The sequence below is a fragment of the Scyliorhinus torazame genome, chromosome 10 (assembly GCF_047496885.1).
Source record: "Scyliorhinus torazame isolate Kashiwa2021f chromosome 10, sScyTor2.1, whole genome shotgun sequence".
NCBI classification, from domain to species: domain Eukaryota; kingdom Metazoa; phylum Chordata; class Chondrichthyes; order Carcharhiniformes; family Scyliorhinidae; genus Scyliorhinus; species Scyliorhinus torazame.
Window position 1 is genome coordinate 201,570,809 of NC_092716.1, and position 21,402 is coordinate 201,592,210.

Below are 21,402 nucleotides of genomic sequence, written 5' to 3' on the forward strand. Positions count from 1 at the left end.
TGGACTCAGTCTGCGGCCGCCCTGGTGGAGGTCGGGGGGATCAAGTACCGGGGGGGGGGGGGGGGGGGGGGGCTTATGGGCGGCGATCGAGCGAGTTAGATGGAGCGGCGCGGGGCAGATCATTGGGACCTTGTTTGTTGGTCGAGCTCCGCCGGCTGAATCCACCATCGCGTTCGGCTTGGCCCCTGGAGGCCGCCGCCATGCGCATGCGCGGACTCGGAACTGGAAGGGCGAGGGCCCGTATCCGCAGCCAAAGCTACGAGAAGCACTCCGGGGCCCTGCCAGCCCCCTGCAGGTAGGTGAATAGCTGTATATTTTACTAAGGAAAGTCTGGAGTAGAACACCAGCGTTTTTATGCCGGCGTGGGGACATAGCCCCATTTTTGGAGAATCCAGCCCCAGAGGTACAAGCACAAAACTACAGGTTGACACTCCAATGCAATAGCAAGGGAGTGCTGAACTCTCGGAGGTCGGAGGTGTGGTCGTTTGGGTGAGACCCCATCTGCTCTCTCAAGCGACCGTGCAAGGTCCCATTGCATTAATCTAACAAAGACTAGAGGAGCTATCTTGGCATCCTGGTCAATATTTATTCCTCAGTCAACACCATTCAAGCAGATTATCTGCTCACCATCACATGCTGTTTCTGGGAACTTGCTATGCACAGATTGGCTGCTGTATTTCCTACTTTACAACAACTTCAAATGTACAAGATTAACTGTAAAGTGCTTTTGCATGCCCGGAGTTAGTGAAAGGCTCTTTATCAATATAACATTTTTATTACTGCACCGCTGAAAATATTTTTCTTGTAATTGTCAGGAATATTTATTTCTTTTGTTTGGTGGCTTGTATTTGGGGAAATGTTGAAACTAGGGAGCAAAGTTTTATCTGATACGATTGGGCATTAAAAATGTATTTAAAAAATAGCCGCGGGCAGCAAAAGATAGATAATCAAACACTTAACCAATGAGGAAAAGGAAAATTGATCAACATCGCTCAATTTGGAGAGATGTGGTCAGTAAAGGTTAACAGTTTCAAAGACAGGCAGACAAAAATCATTGTAAAATTGTTCTACGTAGAGCGTCCACCTGTAACTGGCAACCTGTGCAAAACTGATTGCCTGGCATATTGTTGTGGTCAGGATAAACCAGGTAGTGGATATATAAGCAGAGTGTGACAAGTGGGAAACTAAACCACACAAGAGAATACCAGTTGCACTGGGGCCTGCCACTGAAGGAACATTAGCCATGATCTGCGTCTCTTACCAGCAATAGGAATCGTGTTGCAATGACTTGATAAAGTCAGTCACATAGCACCACCTGCAGGAGATGGTCTGAAATGGAAAGAGAAACATCTCACTTACATTTATTTATACAGCATCTTTCAAAACTTCAGGATGTCCCAATGTGCTTTAAGCCTATTAAGTATTTTTGAAATCTTTCACTATAGTATTGTAGGATATGAGGCAGCCGATTTGCACACAGCAGACTCCCCCCAACTGCAATGTGAAACTGAGTAGGTACTCTGTATTTTCAGTACGAAGTCTCACAACACCAGGTTAAAGTCCAACAGGTTTGTTTCGATGTCACTAGCTTTCGGAGCGCTGCTCCTTCCTCACCTGAGGAAGGAGCAGCGCTCCGAAAGCTAGTGACATCGAAACAAACCTGTTGGACTTTAACCTGGTGTTGTAAGACTTCGTACTGTGCTCACCCCAGTCCAATGCCGGCATCTCCACGTCATGTATTTTCAGTGACACTGGAGGATTGTTAACTGAGTTACAAGAGTTACTCCCCTACTCGTTCTTCAACATAACACCATTGCATCTTTTACATGCACAAGTTCTTATTCAACAAATGTTTGAAGTGAAAGTGCCAAGGTTGGCACAGACAAGCTGCTGATTGGCACTAACAAATCGATTGAGAAGTCCCAACACAACATGTAAGCAAAATGCAGCAAACAGGGTTATAATTTCCAACTTAAAACAAATGATTTAGAGCATGTATTTTTTTGGTGTGACGTTGCATGTCGATATTTCTTGGGCTATGGATTTTGCTGGTATGACAGCCATTTGTTGCCCATCCTTGTTTTTCCTAATGTGTGGTAGTGGTGGCGAGGCCTTCTTCCTGAACTACTACAGTCCATGTAGTATAGGTACACCCACCATGCTGTTCGGGATAGATTTCAGTAGCAATAAAGGGTAATATACTTCCAAAGCAGGTTGGTGCTTTTGTTTCCTTTATTCGTTCATGCGATGTGGGGGTCGCTGGCTGGGCCAGCATTTGTTGCCCATCCCTGAGGGTATTTAAGAGTCAACCTCATTGCTGTGGGTCTGCAGTCACATGTCGGCCAGACCAGGTAAGGGTGGCAGATTTCCTTCCGTAAAGGATATTAATCAACCAGATGAGTTTTTACGACAATCGACAATGGCTTCATGGTCATCATTAGACTTTTAATTCCAGATTCTTATTGAATTCAATTTTCACCATTTGCCCTGGTGCGATTCGAACCCAGATCCCTAGAGAATTACCCTGAGTATCTGGATTATTAGTCCAGTGACAATGCCACTACGCCACTCCTCCCCAATGTGTGTGACTTAGAGTTGGTGGGGAGGCACTCTAAGGTGACAGCATTCCCAGAGATCTGTTGTCCTGGGTGATGGAGGATGCCACCAAAGAAGTCCTGGTAAGTTGCAGTGCACCCCCTTCTTGAACCACTGCAGTCCAAGTGGTGTTAGGAAGGGAAAGGGAAACCTATCAAAAAGTTTGTTAGATTACCTCATAGAGTTCTGTAAATTTTCACTTTTATAATACTAAATGGGACAGATGCATTGGAATGAATCAATACATATAAATCCACTTGATAGTATCCAGAGCACAGAATGAATAGACCTGTCTTTGCTTGTGTTCTGGAGATATGTCATGGTGAGGTTTTCCCACTTTGTTCCTATCTGTACGATATCTAATGCTGGGCATTCGTATAATTAGTATTACCCCATCAGCAGTTCCTTCAATATTAGCAGAAAACGGAATTGACTGTCCTATCATGCAGTCAGGCTAAAAGAATGGCTCATGCCTGACAAGATAATAATAATAATCTTTATTGTCACAAGTAGGTTTACATCAACACTGCAATGAAGTTACTGTGAAAAGCGCCGAGTCACCACTTCCGGCGCCTGTTCGGGTACACAGAGGGAGAATTCAGAATGTCCAAATTACCTAATAGCACCTTTTTCGGGACTTGTAGGAGGAAACCGGAGCACCCGGAGTAAACCCACGCAGACACGGGGAGAATGTGCAGACTCCACATAGACAGTGACCCAAGCCGGGAACCGAACCTGGGACCCTGGACCAGGAGAGTCTAACCATCTCCCCTTACTTTAAATAGCATTAGCATAATCAGATCCCCCACCTTCAACATCCTAGGGTTCAGCATAAATGGAAAACTGAACTAACTAGACAAACCAGAGAACACTGTGGCTACAAGAGCAAGAGAATTCCAGATGACTAACTCCCTGGCTCTCCAAAGTCTGTCCTCCTTCCATCAGGAATCTGATGGAGTATTCCCCATTTGTCTGGATGAATGCGGCTCCAATAACATTCAGGAATACACAGTCTGTCATAATATGCACCCACGCACATCGAGGTAAAAACAGGCAGTGATAGACACCCAGGTTAGCCAATCAACATACAGGAAAGAACACAACCAATCACCAGACAGAACACCAGAGGGGGGCTTCCAACTATAAAACACACGAGGCATCAGCACTCTGCCTCTTTCCGCTGGTGACAACTGTAGTGACAGTCAGGGTGTATATATCAGTCAGCACCTTCTACACGTGGATCAGAGCTAGCCTGGTCTAGTAAGTTAGAGTTAGTATACTTAGAGAGTTAGAGTAGTAGAGTGTCAACCCACAGCCAGCTGTGTGCATTGTTACAGAAGTTCAATAAATCGTATTGAACCAACGCCACGTTTGGTGTATGCTTTACAGTTCATCTGTATCCTGTTGCAGTCCGTGTTACTCCAGGGTGAATAACACAACACAGTCAATGTGCAGATTGTAAATGCACAGATAGCAAATGCACAGACAGTAAATGCGGAGACAGTAAACAGTAAATGCACAGACAGTAAACAGCAAATGCGCAGACAGTAAATGCACAGACAGTAAACAGTAAATGCGCAGACAGTAAATGTACAGACAGTAAACAGTAAATGCACAGACAGTAAACAGTAAAAGCACAGACAGTAAATGCGCAGACAGTAAACAGTAAATGCAGACAGTAAATGCACAGACAGTAAACAGTAAATGCAGACAGTAAATGCACAGACAGTAAACAGTAAATGCGCAGACAGTAAATGCACAGACAGTAAACAGTAAATGCGCAGACAGTAAATGCACAGACAGTAAACAGTAAATGCACAGACAGTAAATGCACAGACAGTAAACAGTAAATGCGCAGACAGTAAATGCACAGACAGTAAACAGTAAATGCACAGACAGTAAATGCACAGACAGTAAACAGTAAATGCACAGACAGTAAATGCACAGACAGTAAACAGTAAATGCGCAGACAGTAAATGCACAGACAGTAAATAGTAAATGCGCAGACAGTAAATGCACAGACAGTTAACAGTAAATGCACAGACAGTAAATGCACAGACAGTAAGGGTCGGGCAGGTTTTTCACTCGGGGTTTGATTTCAAATCGAGGGGTGTGGCGATTTTAATGAGCAAAAAAATGGGATTTGTGAGTGCGAAGGAAGTGAGGGATCAAGGTGGGAGATATGTGATTGTGAGTGGGGTATTGGAAGCGGCACCGGTAGTGTTGGTAAATGTGTATGCCCCAAATTGGGATGATGTGGGTTTTATGAGGGGGTTGCTGGCAGCAATCCCGGATTTGGCCACATACCAGTTGATCATGGGAGGAAATTTTAACTGTGTCCTGGAGCCAAGGGTGAATAGATCGAGCCCAGGTCGATGGGTAGGGTACGAATGGCAAGGGAGCTGGGGGGGGGGTTTATGGAGAGGATGGGTATGGTGGATCCATGGCGCTTTCAGAACCCAGGGCGAAGGGAGTATTCCTTCCTTTCGCACGTCGAGAAGGTGTATTCGAGGATTGATTACTTTGTAGTGAGTCGGGAGATTTTGGTTGGGGTGGAGGGGGCAGAGGATGCGGGGATAGTTATCTCGGACCATGCACCCCACTGGCTGGATATTCGGTTCAGTACGGGACGAGAGCAGAGGCCGGGGTGGAGGTTTGTCTCGGGGGTGTTGGCGGATTAAGGTTTTTGTGATACGGTGCAGTTGGCGATTAGGGATTATGTGGAGTTCAATCAGAATGGGCAGGTGTCGGTGGGCATTTTTTGGGAAGCACTGACGGCAGTGGTCCGGGGAGAAATTATCTCATTTACGGTTCGTGCGAATAAGGAAAGGAGGGCGGAACATGACCGTCTAGTGAGCGAGATAGTGGAGGTGGACAGGGAATATTCGAGGGTGCCCACCGTGGAGGAATTGGCGAGTGGGAAAAAGTTGCTGGGGCAATTTGACAGGCTGACAACGGGGAGGGCGGTAGGGCAACTGCATAGGACAAGAGGGGTGCAATACGAGTATGGGGATAAGGCGAGCCGCATGCTGCCGCACCAGCTGCGGAGGCAGGCTGCATCCAGGGAAATATTGAAGATCCGGACTGGAGCTGGGGATGTGGTGTCAGAGTCAGGGAAGATAAATGAGGCATTGAGAGAGTATTACCAGGGACTTCATGAGGCAGACTCAGGAGGAGAGGAGGGGGACAGGGGGTGATTTCTGGACGAGCTGGAATTTCTCCAGGTGGAGGAAGCAAAGAGGCAGGCATTTGAGAAGCCCCTGGGGCTGAGGGAGGTGCTGGATAGTATCAGGGGTATGAAGTCGGGGAAGGCCCCTGGGCCGGATGGGGACCCGGCAGAATTTTATAAGGAATTTGCGGCGGGCCTGGCACCAGATCTGTTGGGGGCGTTTAATGAAGCACTGGAGAAGGGGGCATTGCCGGAGACGATGAAGCAGGCAGTAATCACACTGATCCCCAAAAAAGGGAAGGATCCAGTGGAATGTGGGTCGTACAGACCCATATCACTATTGAACACGGATGTGAAAGTATTGGCTAAATTGTAGGTGGGGAGGATGGAGGAGTGTGTCCCGGGGTGGTTGCAGAAGATCAAACAGGCTTCGTGAAGCGCAGGCAGCTCACGAGTGATATAAGACGGCTGTTGAATGTGGTGATGAATCCGTCGACATCTCTGGTACCGGAGGTGGTGGTGTCCATGGACGCGGAGAAAGCATTTGACCGGGTGGAGTGGCGGTACTTGTTCGAAGTTTTGGGAAGGTTTGGGTTTGGGCCGAGATTTGTGGCATGGGTGCGGTTGCTGTATGTGGCGACAAGAGCGAGGGTGAGGACGAATGATATGAGCTCACAAAGCTTTGACTTGCACAGGGGTACGAGGCAGGGGTGCCCGCTGTCGCCGCTGCTGTTTGCGCTGGCCATAGAGGGATTGGCGATGGCTCTCAGGGGGTCGGCAGAGTGGCAGGGGATAATGAGGAGACAGAGGGAGCATCGGGTGTCGCTCTATGCCAATGACCTCTTGCTGTATGTTTCGGATCCGTTGGAGAGTATGGGAAGGATTATTGGCCTGTTGGGGAAGTTTGGAGGGTTCTCGGGATACAAGCTGAATGTAGGGAAAAGCGAGGTATTCTGGGTGAATGAGCTGGCACAGCGGGCTAATTTAGGGGGGGATGCCATTTACGGTAGCGAGGGATAGGTTTAGGTACTTGGGGATTCAGGTCGCGAGGGAATGGACGGGGCTCCATAAGTGGAACTTAACAAAGCTGGTGGAGGGGGCCAGGGAGGATCTTAAGAGGTGGGATACACTGCACTTAACGTTGGCGGGGAGGGTCCAAGTGGTAAAAATAAATCTTCTGCCGAGGTTCTTGTTTATCTTTCAGGCTCTCCCGATCTTTATACCAAAGCCCTTTTTTCAGAAAGTGGACACAATCACCTCTGACTTTGTATGGGCGGGGAAGGTGCCGAGGGTGGGGAGGACCCTGCTACAGAGGCAGAGGCAGCAGGGGGGATTGGCGTTGCCAAACCTGCTTCATTATTATTGGGCGGCGAATGTGGACAAGATGCGGCGCTGGTGGGAAGGAGAAGGGGTAGAGTGGGTTAGGATGGAGGAGGAATCTTGTGAGGGGTCTAGTTTGAGGGCTATGGTGACGGCAGCATTGCCAATGGCTCCGAGTAGGTATTCAGGGAGCCCAGTGGTGCAGTCCATGGTGAAGATATGGAATCAGCTGAGGAGGCATTTTAGGATGGAAAGGATGTCGGTGCTAACGCCGCTGTGTGAGAATCATGGGTTTGAGCCGGGGGGGGGGGGTGGATAGTGTATACAGGAGGTGGAGGGAAGTGGGGCTGGTCAAGGTGAGGGATTTGTATTTGGAGGAAGTGTTCGCCAGTCTGGAGGAGCTAAGGGGGAGGGTAGAGCTGCCGACAGGTAGTGAGTTCAGGTATCTACAGGTTAGGGACTTTGCACAAAAGGTCTGGAAGGGGTTCCCTAGATTGCCGGGATACACCCTGCTCGAGCGACTGCTGCTTCCGGATGTGGAAGGGGAAGGAAGAATTGGGGATATATATAAGTGGCTGGGGGAGCAGGGAGGCGAGTGGGTGGTGAAGATCAAGGAGAAATGGGAAGCGGAGTTGGGAATGGAGATCAATTGGGGAGTATGGAGTGAGGCACTGCGAAGAGTAAACGGGACCTCCTCTTGTGCAAGGTTGAGCCTGATACAGTTTAAGGTGGTGCACAGGATGCATATGACGCGGGTGAGAATGAGTGGGTTCTTTCAGGGGGTAGCGGATAAATGTGAGAGGTGTGGGCGGGGACCAGCGAATCATGCGCACATGTTTTGGGCTTGAGAAAAATTGGGAAGATTCTGGACGGGAGTGTTCGCGGTCTTAGCCAGGATAGTGGAGGAGGAGGTGGACCCGGCCCCTTTGGTGGCAATATTTGGGGTTTCAGAGAAGCCGGAGCTCATGGAGAGGAGGAAGGCCGATGTCATGGCCTTCACCTCTCTGATTGCACGGTGACGGATTTTGCTGGAGTGGCGGTCGGCATCGCCACCAGGGGTAGCAGCTGTCGTAATATGCACCAATGCACATCATGAGGTAAAAGCAGGCAGTGACAGACACCCAGGTGAGCCAATCAACATACAGAACACAACACGACCAATCACCAGACAGAACACCAGAGGAGGGCTTCCAACTATAAAACACACGAGGCATCAGCACTCTGCCTCTTTCCACTGGTGACAACTGTAGTGACAGTCAGGGTGCAGGGTGTACAAATCATTCTACACGTGGATCAGAGCTAGCCTGCTCTGGATAGTTAATGTTAGTTTTCTTAGAGTAGTAGAGAGTCAACCCACAGGCAGCTGTGTGCTTCGTTACTGAAGTTCAATAAATCTTATTAAACCAATGCCTATGTTTGGTGTATGCTTGATCATTTCACTGCATCGTGTTGCAGTCCGTGTTACCTCAGGGGGAATAACACGACAGCAGCATGGTTGGGTGACCTGTACGACTTCCTGTGATAGAGAAGATAAAGTGTGAGTCAAGGGGCTCAGCAGGGGAGTTTGAGAAAAGGTGGGGGATGTTTGTGACCGTGTTTGAGGAGCTGTTCGTCGCCGGGGGGGGGGGGGGGGAAGGAAAATCTGTACAAACTGTATAGTTGATTGTTGGGAAGAATGTTTCCCGGGGTGTTTATTTGCTGTAACTACTTTGATACAAGTTTGAATAAAATGCGTTTTTAAAAAAAGATAGTAAATGCACAGACAGTAAACAGTAAAGGCACAGACAGTAAATGCACAGACAGTAAATGCACAGACAGTAAACAGTAAATGCAGACAGTAAATGCACAGACAGTAAACAGTAAATGCACAGACAGTAAATGCACAGAGAGTAAACAGTAAATGTACAGACAGTAAATGCACAGAGAGTAAAGAGCAAATGTGCAGACAGTAAATGCGCAGACAGTAAATGCGCAGACAATATAATAATCTTTATTAGTGTCACAAGTAGGCTTACCGTAACACTGCACTGAAGTTACTGTGAAATTCCCTGGTCGCCACACTACGGCGCCTGTCCTGGTACACTGAGGGAGAATTCAGAATGTCCAATTCACCTAACAAGCACGTCTTTCGGAAAGAAACCGGAGCACCCAGAGGAAACCCACGCAGACACAGGGAGAGCACGCAGACTCTGCAGAAACAGTGTCCCAAGCTGGGAATCAAACCCGGGTCCCTGGCTCTGAGATGCAACTGTGCTGCTGTGCCGTCCTAAATGCACAGACAGTAAATGCGCAGACAGAAAAAGCACAGACTGTGAATGCGCAGACAGCAAACAGTTAATGTACAGACAGTAAATGCACAGACAGTAAATGCACAGACAGTAAATGCTCAGACTGTAAATGCACAGACAGTAAACAGTAAATGTACAGACAGTAAATGCACAGACAGTAAACAGTAAATTCTCAGACTGTAAATGCGCAGACAGCAAACAGTAAATGTACAGACAGTAAATGTACAGACAGCAAATGCACAGACAGTAAATGTAGAGACAGTAAATGCACAGACAGTAAACAGTAAATGCTCAGACTGTAAATGCACAGACAGTAAACAGTAAATGCGCAGACAGCAAATGCACAGACAGTAAATGTACAGACAGTAAATGCACAGACAGTAAACAGTAAATGCACAGACAGTAAATGTACAGACAGTAAATGCACAGACAGTAAACAGTAAATGCTCAGACTATAAATGCGCAGACAGCAAACAGTAAATGTACAGACAGTAAATGTACAGATAGTAAATGTACAGACAGTAAATGCACAGACAGTAAATGTACAGACAGTAAATGCACAGTCAGTAAACAGTAAATGCTCAAACTGTAAATGCACAGACATTAAATGCGCAGACAGGAAATGCTCAGTCATTAAATGAACAGACAATAAATGCTCAGACAGGAAATGCACAGACAGTAAACAGTAAATACGCAGAGAGTAAATGCACAGACAGTAATTGCACAGACAGTAATTGCACATGTTGGTGGTGGAGGTAGAGACCCTAAATTATTTTTAAAGTACTTGGATCTGCACTTTCAAATGCAGTAAAATGCATGGCTATGGATCAGATGCTGAAAAGTGGGATTAGAAAGGGCACCTGGGTGTCTGAGGGCTGGCATGTTCCAGATGGGCCAAATGGCCTCCTTCAGCGTTGTAACTTTTCTCTGATTCTATGACACTACGCTACATTGTCTGTGCTATGCCTGTAGAAAAAGATCAGTCAGAAAGGATCCATCTGATTTTCTGTTCGTGGACAAAAAAAATATTTGTGTAGGCTTCCTTAAAGTTGTGCAAGCCTCCCTGCCCAGTTTCCTTCCATGTGCTGGATGGAATGTTGTAACAGCATAATCTACCCCATTGATTCTTCCGTGAAGGATGGTTCTGCAGGGACAGGACAATCTCTCTTACATTATCTGAGTACCCGTTATTAATATGACAGAAGCTGGCAACTGCCTGATCTACTATAGAGTCCCAGCCAAATGTCATCCCATCTCCGTTAACCTGCCAACAGCAGGAATTCTGACCGGTTATATTCTTCCAACCCCAGTGCAGTTAAGCCAACTGTAGAATTCCAGAATGCTGCCTGCCACTCAGTATAGTGCAGGGGTCCAAAGTGAAGCATCTGAGTGCTGAAAAAACCTTTTAAAATGCAGCTTGAAGGAGAAAAACTTGCATTTTTGCTGTGACTTTCACAACCTCAGGCATTCCAAAGTGCTTTAGAACTAATGACGTACTATTTGAAGTCAAGTCTCTGTTGTTAAGTAGGAAATGTGGCAGTAAACCTGCACACTGCAAGCCCCACACAACAGCAGTGAAGATTTGTTTTTCATTTTATTTGTTCTTGGGAAGTGAGGATCACTAGTAAGGCCAGGATTTATTACCCATCCCTAATTGCCCTTGAGCAGGTTGTGGAGAACCTCTCACAGGTTGCTTGCTGGACCATTTCAGAGGACAGCCAAGAGTCAACTACACCGCTGAAGGTCTCGAGCGCATGTAGGGCTGACTATAGGTTGCGAATGGCAGATATCCTTCAGCAAAGGACATTAGCAAACCAGATGGGTTTTTTTTTTTTTACAGCAATCCAGTAATTTCAAGATTATTAATGAGACTAGCATTTTAATCCACATTTATTAATTAAACTTAAATTCCCCCAGCTGTCATTTGAACTCATAACTCTAGAGCACTGTCTTGGGGCCTGTGAATTACTGAGCTAATAACATTACCACGATGCCACCAGATTATCTGCAGCCGGTCTTGTTTCATGATTAATGTAGTGTGCCACTCAGGGGCACCAAAGCGTAGAATTCCCTTTCAAGTCTTGCAAATCCAACCAAGCAATATCTCGGATGGCTTCAATCATTTTAGTACTTCATGGCCTTCTGGCATGACTGGCCGAACTATCATTTGACCTCAAAGGAGCTTCCAAATCTTCTGCATTGCTGAAGTTTGCAAAAAAAACACCTAGATTTCTTCTTTTGCAGCAAAGTCTTCGCCATCCTTCAGTAAGTTGCTGTGAAGCCCCCCCACCCCCAGTCCTTGAACATTATTCTCATTATCAGTGATGGCTCTTCTCATTATCTGTCCCACACTCCTGGGCAGAATACAAGAGGAGGCTGATTGTCTTATGACAAGCACTGCTTCTCACATTCTCATCCAGAACAGCAAATAACAACAAAGGCCTGCATTTATATCATGCATTTAACGTAGTGTAACAGCCCAAGGCACTTAACAGGAGCGTAATCAAACAAAACATGACCCCCAAGCCCCATAGCTTGTAAAGCTGATCATCGCACTCTTCCTCCTCCCTACATCTTTAACATGTTGAAATTGAATTTTAGTACACTGTCCCACGTGCTAACCAACTTCTTTCCATGGACCTCAAAAATCTGCTCCTGGAAAATCAGCTGTGGCTCAGTTGGTATCAGTGTCATCTTTGACTTAGAAAGCTGTTGGTTCAAATCTCACTCGAGACTTAAGCCCAAACATGAAGCTTACATTCCAGCCCGGTATTGAGCGAGACAGCTGCACTGTCCAGAAGTACTGCCTTTCAGGTGAGGTGTTAATCCAAGGTCCTGCCTGCCTTCTCAAGAGTCCCTTTTTAAAGAAGAATAAGGGACCTCTCCGTCTGGTGTCCAATATGCCCCAAGCAGCATCACTATAAGGAGGTTATCTGGTCATTAGCACATTGCTGCTTGTGGGACCTTTCAAATTAATACTGCCTTTCCTACAGTTCAACAGTGACTGTACGTCCAAGTCACTTCACTGCTATATAGTGCTTTGTGGTGGCTGGAGCTCATCAAAGGTGCTGTGTAAATGCAAGCCTTTCTTTATTCTTTTATCTGCAATCCACAAGCACCACCTAATCAGTACATTCTGATTCCATTCATCTCATAGGGGGCCAGGAAGGAAGCATCTATGTTGTACAGCCGTCAGGCTTCATACAGCCAGCGAATCCTCTACAACTCCTTGCCGAGATTTCCAGAGTCTGAACGAAATAGATATGACATGGTATGGATGATATCTTGGACCCCGCGGAAGCTGCCATCGCAGACCAGGCAACCAGACACCGGAGAAGGCGGCGGTAGCAGCATTGACAGAGGTTTGAGGCGGCAGCCCATTTGTAGGGCCCTGCCCCACATCCTGAGGACCCGGCCACCCATCAGACCAGGGAGGGATACAGAGGGGGAGGCCCGCAATGGGTACTCAGGCATTCAAACATATGGCGGACAGCGTGTGCCAGAGGAAGCTCCGCCTCAACAAGAGGACGGTGTGGCACCTTGACTTGGCACCACGTGGAGGAGGAGACCCACTCCCAGTAGCCATCAAGGTCACCACGGCCTTGAACATTTACACCTCAGGTTCATTTCAAAGTTCGAGAGGGGACATGTGCGGCATTTTCGAACCAACAGCTCCAGGTCCAGAGGGTAATAGATGGCACACATGTGGCCTTGCACGTACTGGGGCGTTAGGGAGTGCCCTACATCAACAGGAAGGGGTTTCACTCCCGGAACGTTCAGCTTGTGTGCGGCCACCACATGGAGATTATGCACGTGTGTGCATGCTTCCCAGGGAGTGTGCACGACAGCTACATCCTGGGGCAGTTGGACATCCCCTGCATCTTCGAGGGTCACCCCAGGGTGACCGGGTGACTCTTTGGGGATAAGGGGTACCCGTTTAGGATATGGCTAATGATGCCAGTACAGAGGCCGGAGATCGATGTGGCCACCTGGGCTGCCATTGAGCGGTGCTTCAGACCGCTCAGAACGTGGTTCCGACCGTTCTGGTGGTGCACTGCAGTACACAGCCCCAGAGGGTCGCCCACTCTGCTGTCCTCCCTCCACAACCTGGCACAGCAGCGGGGTGACGTGCTGGAGGCAGAGCAGGAGGAACATGCAGCTATCTCTGAGGAGGACAACGAGGAGGCGCCGGACCAGGAGCGGCTGGAGGACGGCCCTGCAGGACCAGCTAGAGGATGGAGGACAGATGGCAGAGGCGAGGGTCCAGCATGCCCTGAGGGCCAGGGAGGCCCTTATCCTCACCCACTTCACATGTGACATGGTTAGGTCTGTCATCCCACCCCCTCACCCTTCCCACTCATCATCCCTCACACCCGTGCCCTCAACCCCCACCCGGCCCGCCTCACCTTCCCTCCCCCAGGAGGTTGATAATAACCTGCTGTGAGCTGAGCATCGGTGCTCCTCACTATGCCATAGTCTGACTCCTGTCTGTCTGCTAGGCGTGCACTCACACCCATCACCTGCACATGATATGCCTCGGTTGGGGAGGCGGGGGGGTGGGGGAGCAGATCCAGACCACCATACCCGGGGGAGTGCTGGGGCAGGGGATCGGAGGTCAGCCTGCATTACTGAATAACATGCCAGAGGCCTCACATGTCTCAGGTGCAACGTGTTTTACTGTTGTACAGTAGTGACCGTAGTGACCCCAACAGCCCCTAACCTCGGATGGTGCCATCCCACCTTCCCCATCCCCCTTCTCCACCCCAATGCCTCTCAGTGATCTTCTATCTGCTTAGCCCTCCGTGCTCTGCTACTACGTCTAGGTGTTACCCCAGGATGTACATCAGCGGTGGAGGCAGCCTGCTGCTTACTGTCTCTCGTGGCCTTTGATGCCCCTGGTGAGCGTCCTCTGGGGCCAAGCCCACTCGCCTGGGGAACATGCCCTGCCAGGCCACCCTGTTGCTGACTCTGAGACGTGCGGTTGTCGTTGGGGTGGGGTGGGGGGGGGGGGGGGGACTCCGGGGTGCTAGTGGCCGCTGTCTCCACCCCATAGGGAAGCTCCACTTGGCCCCCAGTCAGTGCCCGTAAGGCCCTGGACTCACCTCGGGGTGGGGGTGGGGGGGGGGGGGCAGCTCGTCTGAGCTCCGGATGCCCTTGTGTCATCTAATTCTGCCAACCCTGGCGACTTCCCAGTGTGTGCACCATGGTATCGACACCCTCAGCGATGCTCCTCTGTGAGCTCTGCAGTGCCTTGCCAATGTCCATCAGCACCTGGGACACATTCCTCAATGGCCAGGACATCATCGGGAGTGCCTCAGCAATGGCCACATGAGACTGGGACAAGCTCCACAGCACCCCAGAAGGTCCACCTGAAACTGGGACACGTCCCCAGTGTCTGGGAGACGCCACCCTGAGTCCGGGACATGTTCCACAGCACCTCGGCAATGCCCGTCACCAGCATCAGGGACATACAGCTAGGCACTCAGCCACGGCTGTCGCTGACTGGGTAACGCCTTGGACACCTCCACTCATGGTGCTGATGTCATGCTCCAGCCTCTCCACTGCAGTCGCCACCCGAGCAGTGTTGGTCTCGATGCCACGCATTGCCAGTGTTATCTCCTGTGCCCTCAGCCTTTGGGACACTTCCAATCGGCTGAGGACCTGCTGGAGTGTCGCTGACATTATCCTTTGAATCTCACGGCCGCAACCTATCGACTAAATCAGCACCGGGTAGACCTGGTCCAAGAGATTCAGCACCTGACTGGGACCCTGCTGCATCCTGGGATCTAGCAAACCTCCGAATGCTGTCTCGTCTGAATGTTTCTTCCTCCACCTGCATCTGCAACTGTGTGGTGCTCAACAGACTATGCCCCAGAAGTCTGTCCATTGCTTTTGCCCACCGAGGTGTATGTCTCTGTGCTGGTGGAGGGTGGAGATGACAGCTGTGACGTGACTATTATGGTGGCATCCTCGGAGCTCTCCTTCGAGGTGTTCTCTTGCGAGGCATGGCGGGGGGTGGAGCGGCATCGGATGGAGATCCTGCGGGAGAATGGACATGTGATTAGTAGGGCAAAGCATGTACAACTCACATGTGATCGGTCATCTGGGTGGGGGCCGGTGGTTCCTCACCTCTGCGGCGCAGGCCAATCTCAACGTAGGTGGCCGATCTGTCCTCGGTCACCCCCGCAACCTCCAGGGCCCGCTCCTCCTAGTGGGGTGGGCAGGCATGGCGGGGCATGGGTGGATTTGGACACAGTATGGTGTAGGGCGGGGGCGGTGCCAGGTGCATGGTCGTCAGGGGATGGTAGGCAGGACCGATGCCTGGGGGCCAATGACAATGCACCCGCACGACATGGTGGAGGTCATTTAGCTTTTTGCGGCACTGAGTGGCGGCTCTCCTGGCCACGCTCCCCGCACTGACAGCCACTGCCATTTCCTCCCAGGCTGCTCTGGTTGCCCTGTGGCTGACCTTCCAAGCCCCTTAGGGGAACAAAGTATCCCGGCTCGACTCCACCTCGTCCAACTGTCTGGCCAGATCTGCACCTCCGATTCTTGGAGCTGGTTTCCTCGGTGGCATGGCTGCCTGCTGCATGGGGTTTGCTTTGTGGGATCAGTTTAAGTGCTGCTCCACCTCATTAAAGGGAGGCTGGCAAGCGCAATCCTGGCAAATCAGCCAGCGTGACATCATTTGCACCGGGAAGTCCTTGGGACCTTAATAAGTGTCCAATTAACATTAGATACCGGTGACGGCCTTGCCAGGTCGGCTGTCGGGAAACTCATGATGATTCCCTCTCACCACCACACTTAGAACCAATTTGGTTAAATCGCACCCAAAGTGCGTAGTGAGAGACAAAAGGAGGACGAATTGAATACAGAAGCTTTAGGGTGCCATCTACTGGCCATGTCGCGCCCAATCAGGTGCGTGGCGTGGCCGGTAGATGCAGGTGAAGCCTCCCAGCAGCCATGACGCCTCGAGGCATCTACCCAAGTCCTGCTTTTAAACCTATTTAAGCGTACTCGCCTGCGATCTACCAGTCTCGCCATGGGGGCCTCAGCCGGGTCAACACAAACGTGGAACAGCACCCGAGGGTCTCAAGGAAAGGGCACAGTGGCCCCCTGGCCCTCCCCCTGGAATGTGGACACCTTGGCACTGCCAGGCAGCACAGTGGCTAGCACTGTCGCTTCACACCTCCAGGGTCCCAGATTCGATTCCCAGCTTGGGCCACTGTCTGTGCGGAATCTGCACGTTCTCCCCCTGTCTGCGTGGGTTTCCTCCAGGTGACCCGGTTTCCTCCCACAGTCCAAAGATTTGCAGGGTTAGGTGGATTGGCCATTCTAAATTGCCCTTAGTGTTCAAAAAGGTTAAGTGGGGTTATTGGGCTGCGGGGATAGGGTGGAGGGGTGGGTTTAGTGCTCTTTCCAAGGGCTGGTGCAGGCTTGATAGGCCAAATGGCCTCCTAAGACTGTAAACTCTATGATTCTATGCTGACACCTTGGCACTGCCAAGGTGCTCAGGTGGCACCACAAAGGCAGCAGGAGCTGGAGGGGGAGGCTGGAGTGGAGAGGAGAGGGAAGGGCAAGGAGAGGAGAGGGAGAGGGGAAGGGAGAGGGGAAGGGAGGGGGGGAGGGGGGGGAGGGGGGAGGGGGGGAGGGGGGGAGGGGGGAGGGGGGGGGGAGGGGGGGGGGAGGGGGGGGAGGGGGGAGGGGGGAGGAGAGGGGGGGAGGGGGGGAGGAGAGGGGGGGAGGGGGGGAGGGGGGGAGGAGAGGGGGGGGGAGAGGAGGGGGGGGAGAGGGGAGGGGAGAGAGAGGGGGAGAGGGGGAGAGAAGGAGGGGGGTGGGGAGGGGGGAGAGAGGTGGGGAGGAGGGGGGGAGGGGGGTGAGAGGGGGGGAGGGGGGGGAGGGGGAGAGAAGGGGGAGGGGGGAGTGGAGAGGAACGGGAGTGGGGAGGGAGAGTGGTGGAGGCGAGAAAATTGATAGCAAAATAAGAGGCTTCACTAAGGGACAGAGCCAGCCATAGAGCCACCACCACTCAAATTGCCTGGCAAGAGTTACCGCACTTGTGAAAGCGTTACCTTCCACTCAGCAGCTTTTGATAAAGGTTGCTCAACAGAAGACAGAAGTTTGTTGGCGGAAGTTCAACTAATGCTGCAGTTTTGCTGCTAGCCAGCTGGTGTCACTGCACAGTGACAAACTAACCCCTTTCCATTTCTATTTACTTCCTGCTTTTTAACTGCAGCCTCGTCTGAAAAAGCTGCCACGACCACTAGTCAATGATGAACCAAAAGTAAGTTGTATTCCAAACCGATGGAGTCTCGTTAGCAAAGCACTGCATCATCCACACTTTTGAGCTGTCACTTTGTTCTTTATATTAATGTTTACCACAGCTATTAATAATGTAGGGAATAAAATTTCAAAGCAATTAAATCCTGGCCTAAATAAAAGCAATATTTTGCTTTTGTTGCACAAAGTGTAATTAATGTTATCGTCCAATCTGATCTGACCGTTTCCCCTCCAAACATCCATTACTTTCACAGCGGCCGAAGCTGAGGTGTTGCAGGACAGTGATGGAATATTGAAATGCTAAGGTCTATCAGCTTGTACCATCAATCTGAGACCTGTTGGGTTAAGGCCACCCCAGCTGCACGATCGCATTCCTCAGGGGCAGCCACCAGTAATGCAGAGGCGAGAGAGGGCAGTAGCTTTCTGCCACGTTTAAACGGCTGCAGGTACTATTGAAACATCAGAGTCAATAAAGGTGCCCACATCATATCCACCAACTTACCGTAATGATTTTATTCCAGAACCAGAGCAGATGTTTTTCTTAATTTAAAAAAAAATTAAACTGGATCATTATTTATTTTTGCCTCAAAGCATTTCCATTGCCCTTGACGAAAACTGGTCTGCAGCGCCAAACTTTCCTCGGGCAGAGAGAGGCCCTTGGGGTTTAGCTCACAGAGCACTGCACACGTTTCTTTCCTTAAATGTGCCATTAAATATAGGTGAGCAGATTTCTCTTGTGAACTGCACAGTACTTGCACCAGCTCATGTGACCTTTGACCTTGTGGGAGAAAATGTGTTTACTTTCTGGTTAATGGATTAACATTGCACACAATTACTTGCAGCCTGCCCCCTGCTGGACATGAGGTACCAGCAACTAAATATTTTGAATCCAACTTTGTTTGTTCACCCCCACCAGATCCCCTCCCGCCAAGCCGTGGTGAAGTTTAAGCCTTTTCATAAGTTCTGCAAACAACCAACTATCTCCAGAGCTACAACAGCCCATAATAAATTGTCAGTCAGGAAGTGCTCATCTCGAAATCAAAGATCTCTGAAAGTCTGCCAATAGTGGGTATTAAAGCATACTCCACTCTCAAGAGTATTTCAAAAGAACAATTTAACTCCAAAAAAAAATCTCATTTCGTAACTCACTTGTAAAATCAAAATTAATTCACAATTACCCAGCAAGAATTCACCGTCACCTTCGGTCCAAAGGCGAGTCAAGAGTGGTTCAGACAGTAGCATTCATGGTTCTGAATCCGAAGGTCATATCGCATTGGTTTATAATACGTAAGTTTCAAACCCCACTCCCAGGCTGTGAGCACAAATCCAGGCTGACACGCAAGTGCAGTACTGAGTGAGTGCTGCACTGTCTGAGGTGGATGAGACTTTAAACCGAGGTGGGTGCAAAGAAAATACTTGTACGAATGTAGTACTTTTTATAACCTCTGGATGTCCAAGAGCATTTGCAGCCAATGAGGTACTTTTGAAGTTTAGTCACTGTTACAACATAGGAAACATAAGTCAATTTACGCACAGCAAGCTCCCACAAACAGCAGTGTGATAATCACCAAAAGATTTGTTTTTCTTAAAATGATAGTGATTGAAGGGCGAGGGGGGGTTGTTTCAGAGGGAGTTTTCCCCTGATTCCCATTGACTCTAGTTTAGCTAGGACTCCTTGATGCCATACTCGGTCAAATGATGCCTTGATGTCAAGGGCAGTCACTTTCACCACACCTCTGGCATTCAGCTCTTTTGTTCAAGTTTGAACCAATGGAGTTCTTACATCTTGAGAAGGTGCAATTTGCCCTAAGGGGGACAAATGAGAGACTCCACAAGAGATGGGGTTTGTTTATTTTTCATTTCGGAGAGCTGGTTACCGTCAACATTAGTGGGGGGTTGGTGCAGGATTATTGTATTTGGGGGTGTAATGTTTTTGATTTGTTTTGTAAAATGTTAAAATGCTAAAAATTTGAAGAAAAGTACTTTTTAAAAATGATATTGATTAAACGATGAATATCGGCTGGTACAGTGGGCAAAAGCTCTCCTCGTCTTTGAAATAATGCGTGGAATCTTTGACCTCTGTCATCAAGGGCAGATGGGGGTCTTAATTTGTCTTCACATCCAAACCTCCTGCAGTGTAGTCCTCCTCAATATTTGAAAGCACACCTGCTTTACAGGTGAGAGCGTTACTGACTGAGCTACAGCTGACACCAATAATGGTTTGGAAATATCACCTTCTTGGTAAAGATTCATTGCTTAAAGAATATTTTCTGTTCCAAATATCTCATGGGATTTTTGATTTTTAAATTAAAATGTTCCACTTAACATTTCTTTTTGTTCACGGATTCAAGTTAATATCATGAAAGCATTGCTGCGCTGCAAGTGTTTACAATATCACATAGAAATTTCCAGAAAAGTACATCTTTAATGGGTGAGACTATCACGCAAGAACCTTTATGTATAGATCATAGCACACAACAGGCGGCCATTTGGCCCATGGTTCCAGTGTTGTCAGTGCAACATGGAAATAATGCTCTAACTTGATGCCTAGAAGCTGCAGGGAGTCCAGAAAGGACTAACAATAGCCACATGAATTTCAAGCAACCAGACCCAATATTTTGTATTCTGACCTCATGAGCAAATACATTAGCTTTGCTCGTTGCTATTAAAAATGTAAAAAGCTATTAGAAAGGAAGAAATGAAACCCAAAGGAATCACCGCCAATAACATGTAGAGTGGACCATGGATAACAATTAGAGTGGACCACCAATAACATGTAGAGTGGACCATGGATAACGTGTAGAGTGGATCATCAATAATATATAAAGAGGACCATAGATAACATGTAGAGTGGACCATCAATAATGTGTAGAGTGGACCATCAATAACGTGCAGAGTGGACCATAGATACCACGTCGAGTGGACCATTAATAACATGTAGAGCGGACCATGGATAACATGTCGGGTGGACCATAGATAATGCTTAGAGTGGACTATAGATAACATGTAGAGTGGACCATAGATAACATGTAGAGTGGACCATCAAAAACATATAGAGTGGACCATAGATAACTTGTTGAGTGGACCATGGATAACATGTTGAGTGGACCATCCTGTATTTATTTACAAGCCCAGAGCTCAAAACCTATAGACATTAACTCCCATGATATTGGTTCATCTCCTTAGACAGCAACATGCAGACTTTTGTTTTTAACCTCACCATCACCCTTTACCAAAGTTGTGTTCTATGGACGTATAAACGACAGTGAGTGCCAGTAAATTCTGGTCCTTTCAATTTGCCATACCTTTTACCACTTTGCTTTAATTTTCCTAGTTGATTTTCATTCCAGTTTAGTTTGGATGGGGTCAGCACTCCCTGAAGTGCTAACCCTGTTCTCCCCCTTGGGAAAGGAAACACTTGTTATGTCCTAACTGGCTTTGGAGTCTCCCTCAAAATGTTGTGAATAGGAGGAAAAATGGGCAATGCACAAAATGTCAGATTTGAAGAAGGGCTGATATCTCGGAGGGTTATAGGGCGTCAGGAGGTTACAGAGGTAGCCATGGGCAAGCCATGAGGGGATTTGAAAACGAGGATTACATTTTTAAAACTGAGATGTTGCCAGACCAGGACACAAACTGATTGGTGAATGATGTGGGTAAGGATATAACAGTGACTGCACTTCAGAATTACTTCATTGGCTGTACAGCACTTCAGGAGGGCATGTAAATCACTGTATAAATGCTAGCTAA

General features: G+C 48.7%; 1 protein-coding gene across 1 annotated transcript in view; it reads right to left on the reverse strand.

Moving 5' to 3' along the window:
* The window catches only part of LOC140384502 (uncharacterized), a 300,342-nt gene extending 281,349 nt beyond the window's left edge, over window positions 1–18,993 (reverse strand). The window contains exons 1-2 of the mRNA XM_072466259.1: window positions 18,802–18,993; window positions 1,262–1,329 (exon numbers count right to left, since the gene is read on the reverse strand). The gene's annotated coding sequence lies outside the window, so the exon portion shown is untranslated. The remainder of the gene's footprint in view (window positions 1–1,261; window positions 1,330–18,801) is intronic.
* Window positions 18,994–21,402: the final 2,409 nt, after the last annotated feature.